Source organism: Syngnathoides biaculeatus, chromosome 5, assembly GCF_019802595.1.
Source record: "Syngnathoides biaculeatus isolate LvHL_M chromosome 5, ASM1980259v1, whole genome shotgun sequence".
In the NCBI taxonomy this organism is placed as follows: domain Eukaryota; kingdom Metazoa; phylum Chordata; class Actinopteri; order Syngnathiformes; family Syngnathidae; genus Syngnathoides; species Syngnathoides biaculeatus.
The window spans coordinates 31,190,587-31,207,355 of NC_084644.1; the positions used below are offsets into that span (position 1 = coordinate 31,190,587).

Consider the following 16,769-nt stretch of genomic DNA (forward strand, 5'->3'; position numbering starts at 1 on the left):
TTTATCTTGGAAAAAGTCAAACAAAAACATTGAATGAACGTCAACATAAAATATGCACTGTATACAAGTCCTTGGGAAGTTCTGGCACATGGGTCATGGCTCTCAGACTCAAAGGCATGTATTACCTTTCTTCCACTGAAAATTAAAGATTGAACTGAATTACACAAAAGAAAGCTCTGCTGCATAATGAAAATGCATATGACAACTAACTAAACTATCATGATTGCCAATGCTAGCTGTATCTTGAAGTTATCTTAAAGGTCAAGTGTCATCCCTATAAACATTCTAAAATAGAATTGTAATGAAAAATACATATAACATTATTCACTTCAATGTCTATACGAAAAAATAAATGTGAGCGGAGGGCGCGTCATCCATGCGCAAAGTTGCAGAAGTGTCATTCTACGACATCCAAGTGGTCGCCATATTGGCTGCATCCCCGGTCTGTGACATCACCCGGACATTCGCCAAAGAAAACACGCGGTGGACCCTACTATTGGAGACAAACACGTCCCTTCTGACATGGGAGCTCTTTTCAAAGAAGAGAACATCACACAACCGAGTAAAGTTACCGGGGCAACATTACCCTATTGTTTCGAGCCATATTCAGATGATATGTGATCACGGCCAAACCGCCTCCCCGTCCGATCCACTTCCACGGCGGAGATGAGCCAGCGCGGCTCATCGCAGCTGGCCGGCGTGGCTCGTTTTTGGCACCGAGGTGGCTTATCACAGAGCGGAGCCGTGCTGTTTTAGGGGGTTGTTCATAGCTGCCCCAGTACGCGATGAACAACACCGTCGAGCTTTACTGCATTGTCGTTGCACGCGGCTGAGTGAGGCATTGTCGGCTGCGTTCTTCAGAGCCGCCGCCGTCCGCGAGCCCTCAGCGCAGCCTTCGCTGGCGAAGCGACGCAGCAGCCCGACGCGCACATCGACACATTTAGCACGCCTGTCATTCGTACGAGGATCTTTTGTTACGTTATGAGAGGCCGATTAAGTGGTCCGCCCTGAAGTATTATTTTTTTTTTTAGTAGCTGTATTTACGCCTACCTGTCATTTGGAACCCACGAAGCTCTGGTCCTTTGCACCCGTGCAATCCATTTTTCACGACGAACTGGGCCTCTTGGAACTTATGCAGGGTAAATCCATCCTCCCGAGTGTTCAAGCAATGTCCACCAATGCAACGAGCCGGCATTTTGGCTAACACGAAGGAACAACTACCGACCTTCCCGGAGGTAAAACTAATGGAAACAAATGAGTCCACTTGAGGGTGGTCTTGTCCTGTACGTCACTTCCTGCTTCCTCTCAAAAACAAATCCCTCGAGAGGATTTTCGTGGCGGGAGCTACAAAAAGCTGTATACGTCAAAGTCATGTTTTGTACTGAAAAAAAAAACGCATGGGTCCATGTCGCCTGCCGTTTTTTCCATTAATAACGTACTAAAAATCATGCATTTCATGACAGTGGCCCTTTAAAACAATGAGGAAGGAATGAGAAGATGCCTTAATCCAGTCGTTTCAATTTCCCTCAGATGCACGTTATAACCATAGTGCATCATATTCTTTCATACTCAGCAAATTGAGGGATAGCTAGTTTTAGAATCAGATGGATTATAGTTTGCCCAAATATTGATCAAGATCAGAAATGACATATTCTTTGATCTTTATGAAAAATTACGAATAATTCTATGTTTTTTATATGTAATATGTACTTTAAAAAAAAGGGGGTTGGTAGCAGACAAATGCCATATCTCATGTACATGTAATCTCATACATCAATATTGTTCATTACATATGACCATTTTTAATTTTTGTTCAGACAGATGATTTTCTTTTGCGGGCCACGTAAAATGATGTGGCGGACCACATCTAGCTCTCAAGCCTTGAGTTTAATAATGCTTAATCTCTCCTCTAACAAGTCCACACGTGTCACTCCCTGAATTTTTATCTGGAAGGGGCCTATTTTAAAATGTATAAAATTAACTTTTTTTTTAACCTAAAGGTTGATTGGGCCTGATCTAGGCTCACAGTTTGCGATTCTCTTTTCAGATGGGACACGACCCCTGGGGAACCAAGCCTGGGAGCCCATCCCGCAGGGGACCCATCCAGGGGGACACCACCGAGCACCCAGGACAAAGGGCAGTCACCTAGCCTGACTGAAGTGTCCCAACGAGTCCCAAAGGAAGGGGCATGGGTACTGGACACACCCCTCTCCCCCCTAACATCCAATCCTACACTCAGCACACCCTTCTGACCTCACTACCCCCGGAGAGCACAGGGGCCCCAGCCATCCACGGGGCCCAAAACAGGAGCCAGCTACCACCTGAAATATGTTGCAGCCCACCAAACGTGAGCCCATGTTAAGCGCCTGTCGTACGCAATGACAGGCGAGGGCGCCACGAGAGGGGGGAGGAAGGGAGGGATCCACATCTCCCCACAACCCAACGACCAAAGTGGGGGGGGGGGGGGGTAATGCCCCAGGAGTCACACCAAAACAAATCTGAATACACGCCACCCGCCCTATTTCTATGGTTACCAGGTCCCTGACTGGCAACCATTAACTCTCCACTGTGATCGTGTGTGGTTTGGTGTCTTTTTATTTTCATAGAATTTAATGCACATTTATTAGTTTATTTAGAATATAAATATAAAAAAACTCTAAATGTTTTATGGAATTTTAACAATTTAGGATATTACAAGATTAATTCTGTGTTGAGAATTATTCAACTTAAAACAATGGATTCTCTTGAGGGTTGTTGATATACAGTGTTGCCTTTAGATATGATTTAAATTCATTATGTGACCACACATACCTACAAAATTGTATCTCACATCATCTTTCCCCATTGAAATGAATGGAAAGGCCATTAATGCGTTCCAGGCTGCCTCCCAAAAACAAAAACAATTCTTTTTAATCAGAAAATATAGCACTCTATAATATTGTACTTCATAAAATGTAGCATCTTACCATAAGTAAATGGAATGAAAAGAATAAAATTTTGTGCATCTTGATTTAATGCTGCAACTCACACACACACACACACACACACACACACACACACCACACACACACACACACAAATCTGACCCTGTGCAAGTTAAAGTTGTCATTGACAATATTTTACTTAGCTTTAAAATGAATGCATCAATGCTTTCAGTTCAAAGTTTACAGCCATGCTACCCTGAGAACGTCCAATCTTGTCAGATCTCGGAAGCTAAGCGGGTTTGGCCCTGGTTAGTACTTGGATGGGAGACCGCCTGGGAATACCACGTGCTGTAAGCTTCTCTCCCCAACTAAATGCAGAGGGGCTGCGTCAGGAAGGGCATCCGGCGTAAAACTGTGCTAAACAAATATGCGTTCATCTAAGATGACACGCTGTGGCGCTCCCTAACGGGACAAGCCGAAAAGAAGAAGAAGATTTAATGCTGCAACTCAATTCAATATGCTTTGCCTGCCTAGGTTACCGGGATAAGACAGTCATGCAGACACAGAGAAGACTTATTCCTGTTATACTACTACTGAGAGTGACAAAAAAAATATTGGATTTTTCATCATTTTTCACAAAAGACAAAGAATATGTGCCTGAGTAAAATTCGATTTTATTTTTTATAGAATTCTAACCCTCCACTGTTCATGCTCAAACACTAGAACTGTGATTATTGATGCTAACCTGTACTGTCTAAATGATATTTTCAATGTATGCTAGCATTAAGCTAAACAGACTTTCATGAAACACCGCTACTGTATGTAGATGTTTACAATATACGATATGTAATTTTCATTTTATTTTGACAGTAAACTTCAACTGGGAGTGGCATTAAACAGCTTGAAGGCTTTTTTTAAGGTATTGTTCACTATTTTGCCAAACGTCTGTTTAGTGTGAAGTGAGTTGAACTGAAACATGCAGAGATTGCTTTTTACAACATTCAAAACATTACTACATCTTTTTGTTGTTGTTGTTGATATTCCAGCTTGAGTCAAAAAACATTCAGATGGAAAAAAAATAAAAGTTCCCAAACTTAAAATTTCACCAAAACCCTGCAGTTAGGTAGTTTTTATGTTATTGTTAGGTAAGTCTTCATGGACCCAAATGCGTCTCAGATACACACATAAAAACTTGTACTATTGAGTACAAGTACTCTATCAGAGTTGGGGGCTCTATTTGAGGCGATACGCTATGCACTTTGATGTTGTCCCCCTAAATTGGTCAGATTGGTTCTAGCTGCCTATAGGGCCCTCGCAGCCTTTCTTGCCCCAACAGAGGCTTCTGCTCCCTGGGGACCCCGGAAGACCCAAGGCCCAAAGGAAAGAGAGACACAGACCAATAACACCTGCTGGACCCCGCTGTCATCGGGGACTTACATCCCCTGCATCCATCTTAACACCATACTGTACAACCGTTGCTCCAAATATGCCAGCACATCTTTCATATTCGGTAATGGATGTAATGATGGCATTCAGCGATTACGGATGATTACTCTAAAATGAGGTGAAGGCATACGGTATCCATAATCGCTGGCATTATGGTTAAAGCACTGCCTAGTCTGTATACATCAGTATTATGGCTCTACGTTACACAACGTAAAATCTTTCAGTAAACATCAAATGGATTGTTTCTGTTGTACAGTTGGCACACCAAACACTGCATGAATCATTTGTTTAAATTTATAGACTATAGTTGCTTCTGACAATTCTCTATTAAATAAATGTTATGCAGTTGGAAAGCAACTGTTCAACAAATACATGCCAAACTTCTAAAACATGTTTTACATAAATTCATAATGCACTATGACAGGGTGAACACGTTCAGCTTGACAACGTCCAACTACACACAATAAATATTTCGTCTGGAGCCGCTTCAGCCTCAAATGAAGTAATACACAATGCCGGTCATCATGTCACATGAAGTGGTAGTTACCAAATAATGACAGGGTAGACAATACATTCAGGGACACATGCAATATATATAAACCGATTATGAAAATATAATAAATGTGATCAGAATGACCCTTTTTTTTATCACGACTTGCTGCAGACTACATAAATATTTGGAACGTAATGATTTCATGTCATTTAACCACTTATTGCTCATACATTAGTTCGCAGTGTAGGTAGTGCAACATGCCAAAAATGACATGCATACATCCATCCATCCATTTTCTTTACCGCTTATCCTCATAAGGGTTGCGGGGAGTGCTGGAGCCTATCCCAGCTGTCAAAGGGCAGGAGGCGAGGTACACCCTGAACTGGTTGCCAGGCAATCGCAGGGCACATGAAGACAAACAGCCGTATTCACAATCACATCTAGGGGCATTTTAGAGTGTCCAGTTAATGTTGCATGTTTTTTGGGGGGATGTGGGAGAAAACCCTCGCAGGCACGGGGAGAACATGCAAAGTCCACACAGGCGAGTGTTTGATTGAACCCGGGACCTCAGAACTGTGAGGCCAAGGCTTTCCACCTGATCCACCATGCCGCCATGTACATACAATAAAAAAAAAAAAAAAAGGAAACATGTGGAGGGAACATTTTATGAAACTTCTTTGCTTTTGTATGTTTATAAATGTCTTCCCACATATTATTTCAGAAAATACTGTATGAACAGGTACATTCAAATATAGAGTTATAATCTTTTCATTGTGAATCACATGAAAAAAAAATTTTCACTGCAATTATAGCTGTAATTTTAGAAATGATTGCAATAGTTTACATTATGATACTTAAAGGTCAAGTGTCATGAAATGGATGATTTTTGGTATATTATTAATGAAAAACCCACAGCCAATATGGTCTCATGTGTTTTTTCACCACAAAACATGATTTTGACGAATACAGCTTTTTGTAACTCCCGCCATGAAAATCCTCTCGAAGGATTTGTTTTCGAGAAGAAGCAGGAAGTGACATACAGGACAGAGGCACCCCCTAGTGCTCGTTGCATTGCTGGACATTGCTTGAACACTCGGGAGGATGGATTTAGCCTTCGTAAGTTTGCAAGAGACCAGGTTCGTTGTGAAAAATGGATTGCACAGGTGCAGAGGACGAGAGCTTCGTGGGTTCCAAATAACAGGTAGGCAGTAATGCGCCCGGCTCGACGGTGTTCAACAAATACTGCGGCGGCTATGAACATACCCCTAAAAGCAGCATGGCTTGGCTACACCTTCTCCTTATATGCCACTTATATGTTTGGGGTTCTCCTTTTCGAAAAGAGCTTCCGTGTCAGGCGGGGCGGGTTTGTCTCCCATAGTTAGGGTGCACCGCGTGACCTCATGGACGGAGGACGCAGCCAATATGGCGACCACTTGGATATCGTAGATTGACACTTCTGCAACTTTGCATGGATGATGCGCTCTCCGCTCACATTTATTTTTTCGTATAGACATTGAAGTTAATAATATTATATGTATTTTTCATTACAATATCTATTTTAGAATGTTTATAGTGATGACACCCGGGCTTTAATACTTGTGCAAAAGTTCTCCAGTGAAATCGATTTCAGCCCGACTCCTTGGTGACACAACTCGTCTCCAGGAGACTCAAGTAGATGTAAAGGAGACGCCCCCGCCACTCCCCCCCCCCAGCCCCTCCAACAAGCAGAGATTCGAGTCACCATGATCATCAAGAAGGGGGTCTTAGAGCGACATCGTTTCACCAATCAACACCAATATGAAAAATGAATTATATGTTTTGCACTCTTACTGAATGTGGCTGGTGTGCTCCTATTATAAATGATGGCTTGTTAAGTGTTTGATTGTGGGTTTTTTTTTTTTTTTTGTTATACAGGTACAAAAAATAAATATATTCATGGAGTGCAATTTGCTGAACACCTTGCGTTGCATTGTTGCTGCGGGTCAGAGTGCGGCATGAAATATTTATCCAATCAGAAGGAAGCTGGAGTGTCCTCAGGACATACATTAGTCATAAACGGGGCCTTGCGTTAGTCACATGGCGTTTTGCTTTCCAGTCCTGTATGCATTTGACTTCACGTGTAGCGGAAAGCTTTGCGATGGTCAAAGCGTTCTCCTCATTGTCGTCGTCACGTGTGAGTGGCGTGATCATCGTGGCTCGCTCACGTCGCGGCGGCAACGTTAAACGGCCGTGTCGCGGTGACAAACGAGGCGGCTGAATTAAATTCTCACTCATCAATAATGCCGCCGCTCCTCAATCGATAGCGGGGAGGCCAGCGGTGGAGTTGCCGGCTGTGTCAGCGGCCTAACGAGGGCCCCCATTAGAATGGACGACGCCTCCTCCCCCCCTGCCCATGCAGCACCACTTGCGCCGCTGTGCTCATACACATGACAACATCGCACAATGCAATATTCACATGAAGCCGTGTTGTGACATGATCAATAGATTTGTCAAGATAATGTGGATATGATGCATGGCCTTTGAGCAACTTTGGATGCTCTCATTGTGGCCCAGTTTGGAAAACAGTGTTCCCCCTCCCTCTTATGTCGCAGTTCATCATCATCTTCTTCTTCTTTTCCTTTCGGCTTGTCCCGTTAGGAGTCGCTACAGCGTGTCATCTTTTTCCATCTAAGCCTATTTTGTGCATCTTCCTCTCTAACACCCACAGTCTTCATGCCCTCCCACATAACATCCATCAACCTTCTCTTTGGTCTTCCTCTCGCTCTTTTGGCTGGCAGCTCCATCCTCGGCACCCTTCTCCCAATATACTGACTCTCTCACCTCTGAACATGTCCAAACCATCGAAGTCTGCTCTCTCTAACCTTGTCTTCAAAATATCCAACTTTGGCTGTCCCTCTAATGAGCTCATTTATAATCCTATCCAACCCGTTCACTCAGAGCGAGAACCTGAACATCTTCATTTCTGCTACCTCCAGTTCTGCTCCCTGTTTCTTCAGTGCCACCGTCTCTAATCCATACATCATGGCCAGCCTCACCACTGTTTTGTAAACTTTGCCCTTCATCCTAGCACAGACTCTTCTGTCACATAGAACACCAGACACTTTGCTCTGTATTGTTGACCCCAAGTATTCGAAGTCATCCACCCGCGTTATCTCTTCTCCCTGGAGCTTCACTCTTCCTCCTTTGCCCCTGTCATTCACGCACATATGTTCTCTTTTACTTCAGCTAATCTTCATTCCTCTCTTTTCCAGTGCGTTCCTCCATCTTTCTAATTGTTCCTCTGGATGCTCCCTGCTTTCACTGCAGATCACAATATCATCTGCAAACATTATGGTTCAAGGGGATTCCAGTCTAACCTCGTCTGTCAGGCTATCCATTACTCCCGCAAACAGGAAGGGGCTCAGCACGGATCCCTGATACCACCTCCACCTTAAATTCTTCTGACACACCATCAGCACATCTCACCGCTGTTCTGCTGCCCTCATACAAGTCCTGTACTATTGTAACATATTTCTCCACCACACCGGACTTGCGCATCCAGTACCACAGTTCCTCTCTTGGTATTCTGTCATAGCCTTTCTCTAGGTCTACAAAAACACAATGTAGCTCCTTCTGACCTTCTCTGTACTCTTCCAGTTCATCATCTGAGCTCACAATACATCACACTTTGTCACTGATGTGCAACTTTGATGACGAGACCTACACATAAAATAGAAAATGGTTTTGGATTCACTTTCCGCTGTCGTGACGGATGCACAACTTTGACATTCAGAATCGTCCATGTAGAATACAGCAAGTTTTGAACAGCTGTCGATTATACTAAGAGAACTACTATATACTGTACTATAGTGACTGATGATCATCCATGACATCTAAAATCCTACCTATAGCTGTCCGTTATAGTCACTGATGTGCACTTTTGACTTCAAGAATCTTGTGTATCGCTGTCTACTGTACTAATTGATGCACAACTTTGACATCAAGAACCATGTACTGCAGAAGAAAAGAGCTGTACATGCAGACTCACAGAGAGGACAAAATCACTTCCCAGTGTAGTAGTGATTGATGTTCATCATTGACATCAAGCACCTTGCATGCAGAACACTTTTGGAATGGGCATCTGCGATCAAGAATCACGTTTATAGCTGTCCTCTGTAGGAAGTGATGCAAATCTGAAACATCAATTGCACATATCGAAGAAACGAGCTGGCCTTCCAGAGTTTCATCTATAGGGGAAAACTACTTTTGAATAGATGCTCATTTTGGTGAAAGAAGGGGAAAAAAAGAAACTGACTGATATGCACTTTTGACGTCAACTCTTGCTTATAGTTGTTCACTGTACTTAACACATTTGATTTTAAGCACTATAAATAAAGGGACAAAAGCAGCTTTTAAAAACAGTATTTGTCCTCTGTTGTGACTGTTGTACAACCTTGGCATGAAAATTCATGTACAGTGAAGAAAATAAGTATTTGAACACCCTGCTATATTGCAAGTTCTCCCTCTTAGAAATCATGGAGGGCTCTGAAATTTTCATCGTAGGTGCATGTCCACTGTGAGAGAGATAATCTAAAAAGAAAAATCCAGAAATCACAATGTATCATTTTTTTAACGATTTGATACAGCTCCAAATAAGTATTTGAACACGTCTATTAGCTAGAATTCTGAGCCTCGAAGACCTGTTAGTCCGCCTTTAAAGATCCACCTCCATTCCATGTATTATCCTGAATCAGATGCACCTGTGTGAGGTCGTTAGCTGCATAAAGACACCTGTCCACCCCATACAATCAGTAAGATTCACACGTGTAACATGGCCAAGACCAAAGAGCTGTCCAAAGACACCTGGGACAAAATTGTACAACTCCACACGGCTGGAAAGGGCTACGGAGAAATTGCCAAGCAGCTTGGTGAAAAAAGGTCCACTGTTGGAGCAATCATTAGAAAATGGAAGAAGCTAAACATGACAGTCAATCTCAATCTCAATCGGAGTGGAGCCCCATGCAATATTTCACCTCGTGGGGTCTCAATGATCCTTAGAAAGGTGAGGAATCAGCCCAGGACTACATGACAGGACTTGGTCAATGACCTGTAAACACCTGGGACCCCTGTTTCCAAGGTGACTGTTGGTAATACATTAAGATGTCATAGTTTGAAATCATGCAGGGCACGGAGGGTTCCCTTGCATAAACCAGCACATGTCAAGGCCCGTCTTGAGTTTGCCAATGATCATTTGGATGATACAGAGGCGTCATGGGAGAAAGTTTTGCGGTCAGATGAGACCATCATGCTTTGGGGGTGTTTTTCTGCACATGGGACGGGACGACTGCACTGTATTAAGGAGAGGATGACCGCGGGCATGTATTATGAGATTTTGGGGAAAAACCTCTTTCTCTCTGTCAGAGCATTGAACATTGTTCTGGCTGGGTCTTTCAACATGACAATGACCCGAAGGACACAGCCAGGAAAACCAAGGAGAAGCATATCAAGGTTCTGGTGTGGCCTAGCCAGTCACCAGACCTAAACCCAATAGAAAAACTTTAGAGGGAGCTGAACCTCCGTGTTTCTCAGCGACAGCTCAGAAACCTGTCTGATCTAGAGAAGATCTGTGTGGAGGAGTGGGCGAAAATCCTTCAAGCAGTGTGTGCCAACCTGGTGAACAACTACATGAAATGTTTGACCTATGTAATTGTAAACAAAGGCTACTGTACCAAATATTAACATTCATTTTCTCAGGTGTATAAATACTTATTTGCAGCTGTATCACACAAATTAATCGTTTTAAAAAATCATACATTGTGATTTCTGGATTTTTTCTTTTTAGATTATCGCTCTCATAGTAGACCTGTACCTATATATAGCAGGGTGTTCAAATACTTATTTTATTCCCTGTAGTTCAAACAGTGGTTTGTTTAGAGACATATCTGATCGCAAAACAAACCTGTTTCTCCTTGCCTGTAGCCTTAATCTATTCTACAGGTGGCTGGCATAATAAAAAAAATAATAATAGTAAGATCACATTGAGCAAGAGACGCAAATAATGCTGACACATCATCCACACACCCTGCTGGCCCCTTTACAAGCATTTGATCCCACTGAAGCCTGCACTCTTTCTATATTCCTTTTTGCTTTTTTTAAATTTTATCAGTTTTTATTAACGTTGCCTCTCATACGGCGCTCTCAGTAATCAATGCTGATATATTGCCAATATCTACCCCAGTCCCCCGTGCCATCTTTCACAGTGGCTGCCTTATTGGGGGTGCGTATAGTTTGTCCATATAATAATGATATTTATTATAGATATTTATTATCTGGCTCCTTGGCAGATGCACATAAACACACACACGCATACACATATAGGCACAGTCTCACCGGGGCGCTTTAATTTACACTGGTAATATCGGGCCATTATTCCCACGTACAGATATTGTTGGGTTATCAGCACACAGCGGCCATAAGCGTCTATGGACTCACTCCATTTGTGTGCGTGTGCGTGTGTGTGTGTGTGTGTGTGTGTGTGTGTGTGAGAAGAGGGCAAGCGCATTGTCCAGCCCTGTCCCCCCGCCTCCCCACACACACCCCTGACTTGAATCTTGACCCCCTTCCTTCAACCTCACACACACACACACACACACACACACACACACACACACACACACACATATACACCGCAACGCCCCCAGCCCTCATCGACACCCCCTCTATCTCCCTCCAGACGGTAATCCACCCCAGTGCTCCTCATCCTTTCACGTATTGATTTCCTCTCCTGCGCTGCGGTTACATGTCGCACCCACGTCTGCTAGTGACCCCTCCCTCCGTGCCTCACCCTTTACCCCCCCAACCTCCAACAAGCAAGCGTTCAACACAACAACTAAAAAAAAAAGGGAAAAATGGGGGGAGGGGTTCTTGTCCAGGAAAAGGGCTAAGAAAGTGGGCTGATAAAGCGCTGCAGTATTTCAGCAAAGCAAGCAGCATTTTACAAGGATAGAAACAAACAGGATGGAGAGAGGAATAAGAGACAGAGATGTGGAGGACGGGGGGGGGTATAGGAAATAAAATAAATAAATAAATATATCTGCCCCCGGGGGTTGCAGAGGATATTGTGGAAATTATCAGAGTGCGACACGCGCTGGAAGTCCGAGGCGAAAGATTTATTTCGAATTTGTCTTTGACAGAGAAATTCATCACCCGGCCGCCACCGCCAGCATCCGCTCTAATTCTATATACATTGCGCCTGCCCAACAACCTCCCCTTTAATTGGGGGGCATTCATAGATGTTCTTAATCGAGCCGGCTCGCTCAATGGATGAAGCATGGATGAGGTTGAGTATGTGTGTGTCAAGGTTATAACTGGATAAAAGTGTATGGCTGTGATTGCCAGGACAATGTATGGATGTGATGTACTGTGTGTGGGTCTGTTAGGAACCAGGCATGTGTTTGTGTGTACAAAGGTCCCAGAAATTCACTAAAGCAAAGTAGACACATACAAGTAATTGGGTAAAATTTTTTGCAATTTTCAAGCCTTGCGATCAAAGTCAGAAAATGCTGATCTGTGGGGTGTCTTTGGGATTTTTCCTCCCCGATCTGCTCAGAAAACAGTCAGGAAAATAAAGGGGGGTACACACACACACCGATGATTGACCAGAATTGTAGATATTTCTTGAATTCTTTTGATTCAACACAGTAGAGGCCTAATTGCCAGATGTCTCTAAAACGTTATCGTAAGCGATTATCCTGTAGTGTGGGGTGTGTATTTCTCCTCATTGACTTGAAAAAAAATGAGGCCAACAATGGTAAAAGTAAAGTGGGTACACGCAGCCCAATAATTAGACTGAACTTGGCAATTATCAAGCCTTTTCATCCAAGTCTGCAAAGGTCTGAATGCCAGAAATTTCCAAAAGATTATCCCGAGTGATTATCCTGTAGTGATTTTTTTATTTTTTTGCTGCTCAGAAAATAATTTTGCTGACAATCACATCAGTGGGGTTATACACATGAAAAATCAAGGTGAATTTTAGAAATTTTCCATCCTTCCTTCACTATTAATTGTAATGACTTTTAGGGGGTGTCGAATATTCTCAGGACTTCGCTATTGAGTCTGCCATCCCATGCGAATAGCGGCGGTCCACCGTATCCGTTATCGTCCCAAACACGTTCGCGCTAAGCGTAGACAGCAGAGTTAAGGTCAGCAAGAATCGGCCCAGCACACGCAAGGCTACTGCATCTCAGTAACAGTCTGAAAGAGAAGTAAGAGGTATTGAAAAGGCAACGGATCTCCTTCTCATCTGCAGGGCCATTTAAAAGCACTCATTTTAAGTGGCTGTAGACACAGTAGGGTCCTATATTTTGTAATGGCCATGCACGGACACTCGATGCACGGTTTATTACTGACCCGTTCGCCTATTGTGACAGGGGGACCGCTAGGCTGCACAATGGCCACACAATGACGGTAAAAGACTTGGGGAAAAGGTTAGTGCAGTTTAGTCACATTGGGATGAAAATGCGGGTCCAGACACTTAAAGAAAGGTCGCGGCAACGTATACACACACTTATTATGCTTGCGTAAGCTCTAGGAACACTGTTATGTATATATATACACACACATATACATGTGCGCTCTGACTTGTGACTTGATAACCATCCATCCATCCATCTTTTACTGTTTATCCAAGGTCGCGTCGCAGGGGCAGTAGCTTTAGCAGGGACAGCCATACTTCCCTTACCCCAGCCACTACATCCAGCTCGATGCCCCAGTCACCCCATCTGGCTCCTCTCAATGCGAAGGAGTAGCGGCTCGACATTAAGGCTCTCCCGGATGACTGAGCTTCTTACCCTATTTCTAAGGAAGAGCCCGGACACGCCGTGGAGGAAACTAATTTCGGCCACTTGTATCTGGGATGCTGTTCTTTTGGTCATGACCCAGCGCTTGTGACCAAAGGTGAGTGTAGGAACGTTGATCAGGCGGGTAAATAAAGAGCTTTGTCTTTCGACTTTGCTCCTTCTTTACCACAGTGGACCGATACAAAGTCCCACCTAACTGCAGATGCTGCACCGATCCGCCTGTCTATGTTCTGTTCAATTTGTCCCTTACTCATGGACAAGACCCCAACATACTTGACCTCCTCCAATTGGGGTGGGATTTCCTGGAAAGGGAACGCCACTGTTTTCTGAGCAAGGACCATGGTCACAGGTTTCACAGTGACATGCCTTTCCAGGAGGAGTCTGAGTTCTCTAGGGCAGGCTCTCCAATTTTTGGGGTTGAAGTTACCAAGGTGGTTAAAAAACTTCGCGGTGGCAATGCCCTGAGAGTGCATGAGATTCGCCCGGAGTTCCTAAAGGCTCTGGATGTTGTTGGGCTGTCCAGGTTGACACACTTCTGCAACATGACATGGACATCGGGGACAGTGCCTTTGGATTGGCAGACTGGAGTGGTAATCCCCCTTTTTAAGAAGGGGGACCGGATGATGTGCTCCAACTACAAGGGATCACACTTCTCAGCCTACATGATAAGGTCTCTTCAGGGGTACTAGAGAAGAGGCTCTGTCGTGAAGTTGAATCTCCGATCCAGGAGGAGCAATGGGGTTTTCATCCTGGCCGTGGAACATTGGGCCAGCTCTACACCCTCGGCAGAATCCTCTATGTTGTATGGGAGTTCGCCCAACTAGTCTACATGAGTTTTGGGGACTTGGGGAAGGCCTTTGACATGGCCCTTCGGGGAGCCCTGTGGGAGATGCTTTGGGTGTAAGGGGTACCATACCCTGTGATATGGGATCTTCAGTCACTGTATGATCAGTGCCAGAGTTTGGTCTGCATTGCCAGCAGTAAGTCTGAGTCGTTTCCAGTGAGGGTTGGACTCTGCTGAGGCTGCCCTTTGTCACAGATCCTATTCATAACTATCATGGACAGAATTTTTAGGAGCAGCTGAGGCATAGAGGGGGTCCTGTTTGGTGGTCTCAGTATTGCACTTCTGCTTTTTGCAGATGATCTGGTTCTGTTGGTTTCATCAAGCCATGATCTCCAACTCTCACTGAAGCAGTTCACAGCCGAGTGTAAAGCCACTGGAATGAGAATCAGCACCTCCAATTCTGAGACCATGGTCCTCAGTCGGGAGAGGGAAGGTTGGCGTGCCTTCCTCGGCTTGGGAACGAGATCCTGCCCCAAGTTCAAGTATCTTGATGCAGGATTCACCCCGAACTGGTCACTGGCCAAATTCCAGGGCACATAGAAACAAAAGAACCATTCGGACTGGGCAATTTGGAGTTTTCAATCAACCTATCATGCATGTTTTTGGGATAGGGGAGGAAATTGGAGTACCCAAATAAAACACTAATGCTTTCTGTTATATTTAATAATGTTGTCACTCCATTTTTTTAATACAATATCACAGTCATGAGTTGTCAACCCACCACTGTATACGATACAAAAGTTTGCTGCTTCATTCCCAGTTTAGCTCACAGAGCAACACCTTATTACGGTGCTCATGCATGCATGGAAACACACACACAAACAAACACACACAGCTGCACGCCACGTGCACACAGACAGGAGGATGCAGCCAATTAGGCTCACAACCTTCAGAGAAACACCAGCAGCCATGTAAGATTTGGAGACCAACGGGTCTCCATACCTAACACAGTCATAAGGCAACACACACACGCACAAACACAAAGATGCACACAGCATGCGAAATAACAAGGCAAAGACAAAACAGTGCATTCCATCTCTGACATTTCCAATATCTGTCCATCCCTCATAAAGCTGACTTCCATTATAAAGTGACTCATTGCAGGGCCGCACACATGAACACGACGCTCCATCAACATGGCCACATTGCCCCCCCCCCCCCCCGCCCCCGCCCCCCGCAGCCCCCCCACACTGATCCCACTCATAATTACTCAATTATTGATCTGCCCCCGCAATCCTCCCAAATCTGCAGCTTTTGCCAGCAGACATGTTGAAGATTTGCCCGTACTGATTCCTGCAAATAACTGTAGCCGATTGGATAAGTCGTACACAAGATGTCACAATTCATGTGTTACATGTAACAAAGAGTAGTTACTCAAGTGTGATTTTTATTTTTTTGACAAAAAATAAGTCTCATTGAATACATACTGTACTGTATGTTTTGACTTGTTATGTGAAATGGTCACACCAAATCAAGCAGATGGTGCTTATTGTGCAGATGTTCTATATTTAATAGAGTGGGTGACTCAACTGGAAAATGAGCATTTATGTGCATAAATGTGTATAGTAAACATAGGAGTAACAAAAATATGTACTAAAAATTCAAATAAACTAATAAAATTTAAACTGACCAAAACGAATGGTCACGACAAAAATGTACAATTTTAAATATTTTAATGAATAAATACTGGCGGCACGGTGGCGCAGCTGGTAAAGCGTTGGCCTCACAATTCTGAGGACCCGGGTTTGATCCCAGCCCCTCCTGTGTGGAGTTTGCAGATTCTGCCTGTGCCTGCGTGGGTTTCCTCCAGGCACTCCGGTTTCCTCCCACATCCACAAAAACATGCAACATTAATCGGACACTCTAAATTGCCCCGTCGGTGTGATTGTGAGTGCGGCTGTTTGTCTCAATGTGCCCTGCAATTGGCTGGCAACCAGTTCAGGGTGTACCCCGCATCCTACCCATTGACAGCTGAAATAGGTTCCAGCACTCCCCGTGACCTTTGTGAGGATAAGCGGCGAATAAAATGGATGAACGTATGAATAAATATTGTGAAATACGAGAAAAAAATCTTTCCGACCACCCCCAGTCCCCCTAATACTATAAAATTACACATTCTGGAATAAAATAGAATTTTATGGTGGGGAGCTCCGCAAAAATCATGCTGTTAAATGGGGATCTTGATTCGTTGCACTTGTGAGTTGAACGGGTTTTCTCTGCAAAGG

The 16,769-nt window shown here is 44.0% G+C and overlaps 1 pseudogene; it reads left to right on the forward strand.

The window, feature by feature from the left end:
* Nucleotides 1–3,162: 3,162 nt before the first annotated feature.
* Nucleotides 3,163–3,281, forward strand: LOC133501566 (5S ribosomal RNA; annotated as a pseudogene).
* The last annotated feature ends 13,488 nt before the right edge of the window (nt 3,282–16,769 follow it).